The following is a 14,145-nucleotide window of genomic DNA, read 5'->3' on the forward strand; positions in this document are numbered from 1 at the left end:
GTCTCCACGTCAATCCTAACCCCACAGGGAGGGCAGAGGTGGCGGGAAGAACATGAAAATGCCATCTTCGACACGTTAATCCTGATAAAACTGATTACTGCGCGACAACAAGCAATGGGAGTACCTGTATTGCCATCACAAGAAGAGGAAGATGAAGAAGAACTCGCAAATAACGAAGCAATTATTACCTATTCAGACGACGAGTAGATGGTAAGTACTGTACTTTATTGTATCTTATCCAGTCTCATGTCGTAATGTATACGTATATGCGTGAGTTTGGAGCTTATTGCATTTCCTTATGTTCCGCAGGGGACTTGTCGGGCTGATGAGCGCTTTTGTGCGAAATTCGGACTGGTGCAGGCCAGTGCTGGTGGCATCATTGACAAGAAAGGTGACGTCTATCGTACCTGTTTTTCATGCTTACGGTAGTACCGTACTGTATACTGCTTTAATAAGACCGTAGTGCTGTACTGATAATTTCATTAAATCCTGAAATGTTCATCCGGTGTTGTTGCCTACATTTTGTGACTGTAAATACGGTACCATTCCGTATTTTACTGCCAGATGAATCCCGTTTACCCATCACCATTCCGTCTGCGAGGCGTATAATAGCCGGTCTCCAACAACCGCCGGGCCGTCCGAATAATTTTTTGAATAAACGCCGAGGCTACTATTGGAAGATATACGGTATGTTTCTATGTGGAAGTATGTGCTCCACTACATTCATTGTGTGTTGTTTTTGGTTCCCTAAGAGGCAGGACCACCAGTTAATAATAATAATTAATAATTCTTTACATTTATGGAGCACTTTTCTCACTACTCAAAGTGTTTTACATAGGTAGTGGATTGGGCACTTCAACCACCACTAATGTGCGGCACCCACCTGGATGACGCAATGACAGTATTCTCACCACACATTAGCTGTGAGGCAGTGAAGAAGTGAGAGAGAGATGGCCAATTAAAGACAAGGAATGATTAAGGGGTCTGAATGACTAGACCGTGGTGGGCAATTTAGCCTGGACATTGGGATACTCCCTGCTCTTTACAAAGGATGCCCAGAGATCTTTAATGACCACAGAGAGTCAGCATCTTATCCAAAGAATGGCCCCTTTTTACAGCACAAGTAATCCCTGTCACTGCACTGGGGGCATTGAGATCAACATTCAGACCCCAGGTTAAGGACCCCCCCGCTGGCCTCACCAACACCTCTTCCAGCAGCAACCCCAGCTTTTCCTAGATGGACATGAACATGCTTAGCTTCAGGTGGATGACCTGTTCACCTCCATCTCTGTTTCTTATTTCGGTTTACTGGAGGACTTTTCGTCTTTGCTCTGTTTTCACCATTCTTTCCTTGTCTGCGATTGGATTGCATTATTTAGGCAAGTCCTTTTGTGTCTTTGGTGTTTTTTTTAGCTGTTGTTTGTTGCAGAGTATTTTTGAGAAATAAATCTTTTTAATTCACAAAGATTCTTTGTTTTCCCATTAATAACAAGCTGAGGGTTTACGGTCATCCTTCCTCTTGTGTGTCTTTTGAAACATTAACTTTGTTTTTGATAGTTCTCCTTGTTAAGGGCCTACTAGGTCAAAGCCTACTGGCTGGATGGAGGTGGGCTACTCTGTTAAACGATGACCTGCTCCTTAGCTTCTTCTGGAGGCCTCACCATATTATGACTGATGGTACACTATATTGCCAAAAGTATCAGGACGCCTGCCCTTACACACTTTAATGACACTCCATTCTTAATAGATAGGCTTTAATAAGGTGGTGGCCCACCCTTTGCAGCTATAACAGCTTCAACTCTTCTGTGGAGGCTTTCCACAAGGTGTAGGAGTGTGTTTATGGGAATTTGTGACCAGGAGAGCATTTGTGAGGTCAGGCACTGATGTTGGACGAGAAGGCCTGGCTCACCCGCTCGCAGTCTCCACCCGAATTCATCCCAAAGGTGTTCTGTCGGGTTGAGGTCAGAGCTCTGTGCAGCCACTCCAGACTCGCTCCTCCATTTCTTTACAGACCTTGCTTTGTGCACTGGTGCGGGTGCAGTCATGTTGCCATCCCTAAACCGTTCCCACAAAGGCAGCAGCATGAAGTTGTTCAAAATGGCTTCGTATGCTGAAACATTAAGAGTTCCTTTCACTGGAAGTAAGGGGCCAAGGCCAGCCCCTGAAAAACAACCCCACACCATAATCCCCCCCTCCACCAAACTTGACACTTGGCACAATGCAGTCAGGCGAGTACTGTTCTCCTGACTTGTCCATCAGGTCATGTGACTTGTCACTCCAGAGGACACGTCTGCACTGCTCTCGAGTTCAGTGACTCCATCTGACGCTTTGCATTGCACTTGCTTGGCTGCAGCTGCTCGGCCATGGAGACCCACTCTCTCTATACGCTGCACTGCTCTTGAGCTTTTGGTGGTCTGTAGCTATGGACTCTGCAGAAAGTTGGCAACTTCTGCACACCTCAGCATGCGTTGTCCCCACTCTGTGATTTGATGTGGCCTACCACTTCATGGCTGAGCTGCTGTTGTTCCCAATTGCTTCTACTTTGTTATAACACCTCTAACAGTTACAATACAATACAATATAGTTTATTTTTGTATAGCCCAAAATCACACAAGAAGTGCTGCAATGGGCTTTAACAGGCCCTGCCTTTTGACAGCCACCCAGCCTTGACTCTCTGAGAAGACAAGGAAAAACTCCCAATAAAAACCTTGTAGGAAAAATGGAAGAAACCTCGGGAAAGGCAGTTCAAAGAGAGACCCCTTTCCAGGTAGGTTGGGCGTGCAGTGGGTGTCAAAAGTAGGGGGTCAATACAATACAATATACAGAACAGAACAATTCCTTAAGACAGCATAATAATAAAAATTTTAGAAGTACGGTTTAACAGTAGATGATATGACATAATTAGGTTTGGATATTTTTAGAGTCCTGGAGACCTCACCCATCTAGCTGCCTCCCCATTTGGCCATGCCACGGCTGAAACGTTGCTCCGATGAACGGACCCCTCTTTCCCATGATTCCTGTGATCCTCCATCAGGGATGACTTTACCATAAGCAGGCAAACAACTTGGCAGGTGGGCCGTGGCACCAATGGCCACATTTGGGTACCGAGAAAAGAAACAGAATAGATGAGGGTTAGTATTCAAATATAATTGTCATGTTACTTATGTTTTAGTGCTAATGACTGACAACAGAGATGCAGTCTGCACAGTTAATCAGCAGCTCTAGTCAGGGTGTGCTAAACTGAAGTAGTGAGTCTTCAGCTGGGATTTAAAGGCTGAGACTGAAGGGGCATCTCTTATGGAAGCAGGCAGACCACTCCACAGTTTAGGGGTCCTGTAACTAAAAGCTCGACCTCCCACTGTTATTTTATTAATCCTTGGAATCCTAAGCAGACCGGCATCTTGAGATCTTAATGTGCGCTCAGGTTTGTAAGTCATGATAAGTTCAGACAAGTAAGCCGGACCTTGGCCATTTAATGCTTTATATGTTAAAAGGAGGATTTTGAAATCTGCCCTGAACTTAACTGGGAGCCAGTGTAAAGATTTAAGAACTGGGGTTGACAACACAGTTGACCGTGGAATATTTAGTAGCGAGGAAATTTCAGGAATGGACTTATTGCACAGGTGGCATCCTATCACAGTACCAGGCTTGAATTCACTGAGACTCCTGAGAGTGACCTTTGTCGTCACAAATGTCGCTAGAAGCCGTCTGCATGTTTCAGTGCTCGATGTTGCACACCTGTGGCCATGGAAGGGATTGGATCTCCTGAATTCAGGCAGTATCTCCCCAGATCAGGACAGAACCTGGCAGAAGCATCACACACTTGTTTTTTTTTTTTGTAATACATCCTAAATATCCATCCATCCATCATCCAACCCGCTATATCCTAACTACAGGGTCATGGGAGTCTGCTGGAGCAAATCCCAGCCAACACAGGGCACAAGGCAGGAAACAAACCCCGGGCAGGGTGCCAGCATACCTCAGGGAGCACACACACCAAGCACACACTAGGGACAATTTAGGATCGCCAATGCACCTAACCTGCATGTCTTTGGACTGTGGGAGGAAACCTACGCAGGCACGGGGAGAACATGCAAACTCCACGCAGGGAGGACCCGGGAAGTGAACCCAGGTCTCCTAACTGCGAGGCAGCAGCGCTACCACTGCGCCACCATGCCGCCCCATCCTAAATATTATTTCCCATACATTGCTGGCTCCCAGCACTGAAGTGACATGTCTTACCCCGCACAAGGGGCCTACCAGAGACGGAGAGCTGTCAGTGTGACCCCTACTCTCTCTTAATACACATCCGAATGGCTGTGAAGTGTGACGCGCATTAGCCCCCACTGTCAGGGAAGATCCCAGACGCTTATCTCTCACCATTGTCATTGTGCGCTGAGCACTTGGCCCCACTGGGCTGGGCTCAGGGTTATCATTGTCCTTCCTCAAGTGTTTTGTTATTTATAAACTCATTTAGCAGTTGACACCCATGCGCCACGCTAACCGTGGGCCTTGCCTCTTCACCCTGCTGATACGGGGGTGTCTGGTCTTCTCTCATTGCCATACATGGCTGTGGCAGCCAGCTGGGTGCTCTGACCTGGACAGGCCTCACTTTGGCATCTCTACAGACATGGCAGCAACAGGCCAGGACATTTACTGGAGATGCTTTATCACGGGTGGGGGTTTGGTGGGATTGTGCATCCTGTCTTTCAAGATTTAGACTTCTTGATATACAGAAGAGAATTCGCTGAATATTTGAACGTGAAAAAAGTGTTTGCACTGCTAAGTCAGAGGGCAGTAATGAGTCTAGCTAGGGCACCGACATGGATGGTGAGGATTTGATAAGGCTACGCCCGCCGTTGTGACACCGGGGGTGACGCTACCCATACTGCATGGGTGTCGAACTCCAGTCCTGCTGGGCCACAGAGACTGCAGATTTTCATTCTAACCATCTTCTTCATTAGTTTTTGCTGCTAATTAACTTGTTTTGCTTTAGTTTTAATTGACGTGACTCAGACCCCTTAGTTGTTTCTTTTTCCTTTATTAGCAGCCAAACAAGAAGGAGACACAAAACAAGCTGCCACATGACCAGCTCACCTGTGCCCATCACACAATATCTGAAAATAAAAAAAGGTGTTGGTCTTAAGGTTGATCTGCTCAGGACAACAAAACATCTTGACGGTGGTCTTAGAAAAAACAGAAAATCAACAGTCTGCTGCGGCAGAATGAGAGCAGCAACAGGCCCCGGAATGAATTAACGGGTTTAATTAACAGCAAGAATTGGCTTCTCATTAAGAGACTGGTTGGAGTTTGAAGCTCCAGTTTAGCTGGTCATCTGTTGGCTCGTTTCACATCTCATTTCTGTTTGGCTGCCATTTAATGAAGAAAAGAATCAATTCAGAGGACTGAATACTTAAAATCAGGGCTATTAAAATGAAAGGACAAGAAGTTAATTAGCAGTGAAAATACTCACTGATTAGGAAAAAGGGTGAGAATGAAAACCTGCAGCAACTGTGGCCCTTCAGGCCCGGAGCTGGACACCCCTGCCATACTGCAATGGTGTGAGTTGGACAAGCCTTAAGGGCCGGGATACTCTTGACGTTACACTCTTGACTTGTGCGAGTACTTTATGTAAATCTGGAGGACACCACCAGGTGGCAGTGTGAGAAATCATCATAGCAAAACCGAACAACGTCTGGTTTTGCTATGTTGTGAGTTGAGGGAAGAAAAATGTTGAAGATGAAAAATCTTTGCATTCTGATTCTGTTGCGAAGTTTTAAAAAAAGATGGCAACAGAGACAAGTGAGACCTCTCAGTATTTTGGAAGAGTGCAGATGCAAAGACTAAAATTGTGAAGTTGAACTTTGGTAAGGCTAATTTGGAGCAGAGGCGACAATGTCTAAGTAGGATACGCTGGGATAAGCTTTTAAGCGTGGAGACAGTTGAGCAGCAGTGGAACAGTTTAAAAATGTGTTACATGTAATGCAGGACAGATACATACCTAAATTTGGAATTAATAGGAAATGTAAAAAAAACTCCACGGTGGATCAATAAAGATTTAAAAAAGAAGTTGCAAAGGAAAAAACTGCTTTCTAAGGCATACAAGACTAATGACTGCAAAGTGAATCGTAGAGCGTCTGAGAACATGAGGGCAACCATTATGAAGGATATCAGGGAGGTTTAAAGACTGCTGGAGAGGAATATAGCAGATAAGGCGAAAGACGACCTGAAAAGATTCTTTCAGTATTTTAGTAGTAAGTAAAACAGTCAAGGAGGAGGTCAAGTGTATCAGAAATAGTAAAGGAGAATTAAAAGATACAGGCAATGAAATAGCGGGTGACCTAAACTTACATTTTTCTGAGGTGTTTACAAGTGAGCAAGTGGATAACCTCAGAGCAGTAACAGGGACTACTAAGGAGGGACTGAGGGATTTGGAAATTGTAGAGGGAGAAGAAAATAAGCTGAAATCAAATAAATCACCAGGACCAGATAATATTTATCCTCAAGTTCTTAAGGAGGCTACTAAGTACAGATAGAAACCCTTGACACATATTTTTAGGAAGTCACTGCGCACTGGAGAGATTCCGAAGGACTGGAAAATGGCAAATATCCCGTTCTATAAAAAGGGTGACCGGGCAGATCCAGACAACTGTAGGCCGGTAAGCTTAAAGTGAATCACAGGAAAATGAATGGAAGGAATTATTAAGGATAAGATTGAGAAACACCAGGAGTTATTAGGAACAGTCAGCATGGAGTCAGAAGAGGGAGGTCGTGTTTTACTAACATGCTGGAATGCTATGAGGAGGCAACAAAAGGATACGATCAGAGTGGAGCAGATGAGATTATTTATCTGGACTTTCAGAAAGCATTTGATGAGGTGCCACATGAGAGGGTGGGCATCAAATTAAAAGAAGTGGGAGTTCAGGGTGATGTTTTTAGCTGGGTGCAGCATTGGCTCAGACACAGGAAGCAGAGGGTGATGGTGTGAGGAACCTCATCAGAAGTGTTAAGAGTGGTGACCAGCAGGGGTCAGTGCTAAGACCACTGCTATTTTTAATACATATAAATGATTTAGATAGGAATATAAGTAACAAGCTGGTTAAGTTTGCAGATGATACCAAGACAGGTGGATTAGCAGATAATTTGGAATCCGTTATAGATAGATAGATAGATAGATAGATAGATAGATAGATAGATAGATAGATAGATACTTTACAGGATTTACATAATCCAGCAGCAGTATATTGATACAAAAAAAAATATTAAATTAAAGAGTAATAAAAATGCATGTAAAAACAGACAATAACTTTGAATAATGTTAGCATTCACCCCCCCGGGTGGAACTGAAGAGTCTCATAGTGTGGGGTCTCCTCAGTCTGTCTCTGAAGCTGCTCCTCTGTCTGGAGATGATCCTGTTCAGTGGATGCAGTGGATTTTCCATGATTGACAGCAGTCTGCTCAGTGCCCATCGCTCTGCCACAAATGTCAAACTGTCCAGCTCCATGCCTACAATAGAGCCTGCTTTCCTCACCAGTTTGTCCAAGCGTGAGGTGTCCATCTTCTTTATGCTGCCTCCCCAGCACACCACCGCATAGAAGAGGGCACTCGCCACAACCGTCTGGTAGAACATCTGCAGCATCTTATTGCAGATGTTGAAGGATGCCAGCCTTCTAAGGAAGTATAGTCGGCTCTGTCCTTTCTTACACAGAGCATCAGTATTGGCAGTCCAGTCCGGTTTATCATCCAGCTGCACTCCCAGGTATTTTAGGTCTGCACCCTCTGCACAGTCACCTCTGATGATCACGGGGTCCATGAGAGGCCTGGGCCTCCTAAAATCCACCACCAGTTCCTTGGTCTTGCTGGTGTTCAGTTGTAGGTGGTTTGAGTCGCACCATTTAACAAAGTCTTTGATTAGGTTCCTGTACTCCTCCTCCTGCCCACTCCTGATGCAGCCCACCATAGCAGTGTCATCAGCGAACTTTTGCACATGGCAGGATTCCAATTCGCATTGGAAGTCTGATGTATGTTGGCTGAACAGGACCAGAGAAAGTCCAGTCCCCTGCGGCGCTCCTGTGTTGCTGACCACAATGTCTGACCTGCAGTTCCCGAGACACACATACTGAGGTCTGTCTGTAAGATAGTCCACGATCCATGGCACCAGGTGTGAATCTACTCCCATCTCTGTCAGCTTGTCCCTAAGGAGCAGAGGTTGGATGGTGTTGAAAGCGCTAGAGAAGTCCAGAAACATAATTCTTACAGCACCACTGCCTCTGTCCAGGTGGGTGAGGGATCGGTGTAGCATATAGATGATGGCATCCTCTGCTCCCACCTTCTCCTGGTATGTGAACTGCAGAGGATTGAGTGCGTGGTGGACCTGTGGCCTCAGGTGGTGAAGCAGCAGCCGCTCCATGGTCTTCATCACATGTGATGTCAGATCGACAGGCTGGAAGTCGTTCAGCTCACTAAGATGTGGTAACTTTGGGACTGGGGTGATACAAGATGTTTTCCAAAGCCTCTGGACTCTCCCTTGTTCCAGACTCAGGTTGAAGATGCGCTGTAGAGGACACGCCAGTTCCAACACACAAGCCTTCAACAGTCGTGGCGAATCTCCATCTGGACCCGCTGCTTTGCTGGCACAAAGTCTCCTCAGCTCTCTGCTCACCTGTGCTGCTGTAATTGTGGGTGGGGATGTCTCACCTATGCTGGTATCAGCAGAAGGATGTTTGGAGGATGCAGTACTCCGAGGTGAGAGTGGGTTAGGGTGGTCAAACCTGTTAAAGAAGTTGTTCATTTGGTTTGCTCTCTCCACGTCTCTCTCGATGGTGGCACTCCGCTTCGAGCTGCAGCCAGTGATGATCTTCATCCCATCCCACACTTCCTTCATGCTGTTATCCTGTAACTTCTGCTCCAGCTTTCTCCTCTACTGCTCCTTCGCCGCCCGGAGCTGGACTCAGAGTTCCTTCTGCACGCACTTGAGCTCATGCTGATCACCACCTTTAAAAGCCCTTTTCTTCTGGTTCAAAAGGCCCTTGATGTCACTTGTAATCCATAGCTTGTTGTTAGCATAGCAGTGTACTGTTCTTACTGGAACTACAATGTCCATACAGAAGTTGATGTAATCAGTAGTGCAGTCAACAACCTCCTCAATGTTCTCACTAGGTGACCCCTGCAGGATATCCCAGTCTGTAGTTCCAAAGCAGTCTCTCAGAGCCTGCTCTGCCTCAGGGGACCACTTCCTGAATGAGCGTGTGGTTGTAGGTAGCGCCCTCACTCTTGGTTTGTAGTGAGGCTGAAGCAGAACCAGGTTATGATCTGCTTTCCCAAGCGCAGGCAGCAGGGTGGCGCTGTATGCGTCTTTAACGTTTGCATACAGTAGGTCGATAGTCCTCTTTCCCCGGGTGTTACAATCCACATACTGGGAGAAGGCAGGTAATGTTTTACCCAGTGTCACTTGGTTAGTCTCCAGAGATTAGCACAAGCGCCTCAGGGTGTTGCGTTTGTAACTTAGCAACTGCGGAATGGATGACGTCACTCGCTATCTCCGTGTTCGCTCGAGGGGGGATGTAAACAATAACAACAATCACGTGTCCAAACTCTCTGGGCAAGTAATAGGGGAGCAGACTTAACGGCCAACAGTTCGATGTCCTTAGAGCATGTCCTTGGAGGTATTAACGTTTACATGTCCTGAGTTGCACCACCTTGTATTGACATAGAGAGCGAGTCCTCCTCCTTTCTTCTTAGCGCTGGTATTTGCGTCTCTGTCTGCTCTAACTGTGCTAAATACATCATTACATCATTACATAAGGACTTGGATAACAGACAGGGTTGGCAGATTTGTGGCAGATGAAATTTAATGTCAGTAGATGTAAAGTATTACACATAGGAAGTAAAAATGTTAGGTTTGAATACACAATGAGAGGTCAGAAAATCAAGAGTACGCCTTATGAGAAGGATTTAGGAGTCATAGCGGACTCCAAGCTATCAACTTCCCAACAGTGTTCAGAAGCCATTAAGAAGGCTAACGGACTGTCAGGTTATATAGCACCTTGACATGTGGAGTACAAGTCACCGGAGGTTCTGCTCAAGCTTTATAACACACAGGTGAGGCCTCATCTGGAGTCCTGGGTGCAGTTTTGGTCTCCAGGCTACAAAAAGGACAAAGCAGCACAAGAAAAGGTCCAGAGAAGAGCGACTAGGCTGATTCAGGGCTACAGAGAATGAGTTATGAGGAAAGATTAAAAGAGCTGAGCCTTTACAGTTTAAGATAAAGAAGATTAAGAGAAGACCTGAGTGGAGTGTTTAAAATTATGAAGGGAATTAGTCCAGTGGATTGAGATGGTGACTTGAAAATGAGTTCATCAAGAAGTCCTGTGAAAAAGTAAGTGCACCCTATGAAATGTTTGTTCTTTTTTACAGATGTACACATATCAGTATTTGATCTTCATTTAAACAGTATGTGATATGATATATCAAACATCATGCCACATTTACATTTTGGAGTCTATTCCATAATTAAATTTCACAAGTGGAAATACTAAGCCCAGCCTTCCTTTTATGACTACCTTGAATACCTCAAATTAGAATCATCTGCATATTATCAGAACGCCACTAGAGAGGATCTTGGATGACCTATCTTATTGAAACTTCAGGCATTTAGTTTGGTTTGCTCTTTGTATCTGACGTGTGTTTTCTCATCATGCTGAGCTCTCTGAGGCCTTCAGAAAGAAGGTTAGAGACGTCTGGGAACCTGGGAAGGGATCTGAAAACATCTCCAAACCATTGGAAATCAAACATTCCACCAACTGGAAGATCATCTGCAAGTGAAGAACATTTCAAACAACTGACAACTTGTCCAGGCCAGGCCAGCCCCAGCAAGCTCAGCCCAAGATGCTGAAAGAAGTCTCTGAGAACCCCAGAATTTCATTTCAGGACCTCCAGGTAGCTGCTGCCACCGTTGATGTCAAAGTGAATGAGTCCACCATTAGAAGGAGGCCGCACAAATTAGATCTATGTGAGAGGTGTAACAGGAGGAAAGCATTCCAGTCCAGAAAGGACATTAAGGCAATTTGTTCATGAACATCTAGGACTAGCACTTCTTGAACAATGTGATCTGCCCAGATGAGGCAAAGATAAGAGTTATTTGGCCACAGTGATGGAAGACATGTTTGGTGAAAACCAAAGACAGTATTTGACCAGAAGAACCTGATACCAGCTGTAAAACATGGTGGTGGACATATTCTGGTTTGGAGCTGCTTTACAACATCAGGGCCTGGGCAGCTGACCATCATGGGATCCACCATGAATTCTTCATTGAACCAGAGGGTGCTTGACGATAGTGTGAGACCACCTGTCAGAAGATTCAAGCTCAACCGAAACCTTGCAAGGAGATGCTGACCTGAAGCATGCCCATAAATCTGCCAAAGAAAGAAATAGAGTGTTCTGGAATGTTTGGATCTGAGTCCCATCGAGATACTGCGGGGGGATTTGAAAGGAGCTGTGTATGTATGACACCCCTCAAACATTGCAGAGCTGAAAATGAATTCTGTACAGAGGAGTGGAAAGAACTTTCTGCCAGTTGACGTTAGAGACAGTTATAGGACCTGACAGTGGGCAATGCCAGCTATTAGAGCCAAGGGGGGTGTGGGGGGCTTAATTTTTCCACAGAAGGAAATGGCATATCTGTTCATTTTATGTTGAATACATGATTGCAAAGTTGTTTTTTGTTTCATTTACGCCAACTTTCCCTAAAGATACCGTTCAGCAGAAGATCAAATCTTGATATGTCGACATATGAAGAAAACAAAATCAATCAAAACTTACTTTTTCACATGGCTGTACAGTAGACAACAATAACCCTCCCTGGTATGACACCAAACTGCATTTTGTTAACTTTCATCTGATCCCTGACTCTTTTCACACGCACCTTCATCAGAAAAGTTCCAAAAGCTTGATTGCTTGATAGGACCAAGCGCTCCAGTGGGTCACCCTTGCCTTTGCCTATTGCCATCAGTAGACGTCTTTCCTAAGGATATGCAGACCTCAATGACATCTGGAAATGCAGTCAGGGACTGGTACTTTTTGTAGCCATTCCAGCCTGGAGTCTTCTTGGGTCTGATATGACAAACTTCAGACTTCTGGATTTGGGGATTTTCCTTCCATTCTTCTCTGCAGATCCTCTAAAGTTCTGTAAAGTTGGATGGAGACCCTCAATGGATATTGTGGACACCAGAGGGCGCATCAGCTCCCCAGACTACCGACACAAGTTAAACAGGCACTTTACTGTATTACAATTATTAGTAGATTCTGCTTTACATATTGCTCGAAGAGTGGGGGGGGTTGGGGGTTAGGGTCCTGAAATGGGGCTGAGTTGCCCCAAAAGCCTGCATATTGCAACCTTTCTAGTTATCCTATAAAATGGATCATTTTGCTTAACTTCACACCACATCCATAATGGCTAACATGCCACAAAATCCTAGTACTACAAGTACAAGTAAACAGAAGAAAGAAACATCAAGGGCTTCCAGCAATCGTTGCTGCCACCATGTGGCCCTTTGTAGAACTACAAGCTACAGCAGTAATACAAAGAGTCTTTTATTGTGGGATAAAACAGCCACAAGTACAACAAAGGACTAGACAGCACACAGTAACTCTTTGTCTTTCTTTCGCCCTGTGTCTCTCACTGCCTCTTCCACTCCTCCTCACAAGTGTTGTCCACCTTCCTCCCGACTCTGGCTCTTTCTTGTGAGGTAGGCAGGTCCTTATATCTAACTAGCCATGTGTGCGCCCAACTACGTTGCGCGTGTTAAAGTTGTCTGTGAAGGGCTCCCTGTTTAAATGCAGCTGCCAGTCGTGAACTGGGCCCTTCGTCGCACAGCATTATGATTTTTTATAAGGGAAACAAAATTACAAAAGAAAATCCATGGATATTCATTCGATAGGAACGGCCTACTCGGAATCACTGTCCGAATTGTAATTATGTGGTGGTGTGGGAGCATTTCTCGTTTTCACGACGCTATCGTTTCCTCTCATGATGTCTTCTCAACCTTTCTCCAATCTCGCAGGTTGCTTTGTGGCAATCCAAAGAGTAAGGCAATATACACGGAGCAATGGTTATAAAAGGGGGACACATAGGTGACCAGGCTCTTTAAAGCATAAATAGGGATCACTTTACTGACATGTGAGCAAGCCACGGTACAACTGTGAGACACGAAGCACTCGCCGGCTACAACATAACTATAATAATTTCCGGAACGTGCCGTTGTGTTGTCATTCATTTTACCCACTGTCTTTCTTTCATTCATATTGTAATGACCCGGCAGTCAGCGCTAACAGCCTGGTGCATTATGGGTATTTCTTTAGAGTTACTTTTTATGTTAATTAAGCAAGGCAGTCGATTTCTTTTGTATTAGAGATGTTATGTGTTTATGTCAAGTTAGTTTGGGTGGGTTTGGTTCATTTGCAGCCCAGTTATATAAAAGTGTAACAGTTACCATCATGGAGAAAGATGTCTTGATGAATGACCTTGGCAATGGCCTTGCAATGTGTTAAGCTTTGTTTTTGACTCTCTGCTCTATTAAAAAGGTTATAAAGGACAGAGCTGTGTCTTGCTAGATATTCCATCTATGCAATTATCTACAGAGACACTTGGGGTCGTGCGGTGTATGGGACACGAGTGTTTGCCTTCTTACTGAGCTAGGTACAGCTGCGTGTATGGCGCTGGCATTCTGCTAGCCGATAGCTTGGGGGAAGTGCGCAGCAAAGTTCAGCTCCGAGAACTTCAATACTCAACTACCAGTTGTTACAATATGTTACGTAGGCACGTACCTTTTATCTTCGTCAATCTCATTCTCTAACCAGGCCTCAGGAGCTAACCAGCGTAACACTGTCCACCACCCCTTTCGTTATTCCGGCACATTGTTGACATCCGTGAGTAACAACAACGTACTAAACTGGTCTACGCATGCGTGGAATTCGCGGACAAACAAAGATCAAGATCTAAATGAAGATCTCTTTAGTTAATTTAAAGCACAACAATTTGTTTAGTTTGAATGTCTGTGTTTTGAGGTGTGACTGGCGTACTACAGTGTTCAGTAGTATAAGCCTGGAGGAGATTCCTAATGCAATGCCTATGTTTTAGCTGTCTCT

Source organism: Polypterus senegalus, chromosome 18 (genome assembly GCF_016835505.1).
Source record: "Polypterus senegalus isolate Bchr_013 chromosome 18, ASM1683550v1, whole genome shotgun sequence".
Classification (NCBI taxonomy): domain Eukaryota; kingdom Metazoa; phylum Chordata; class Cladistia; order Polypteriformes; family Polypteridae; genus Polypterus; species Polypterus senegalus.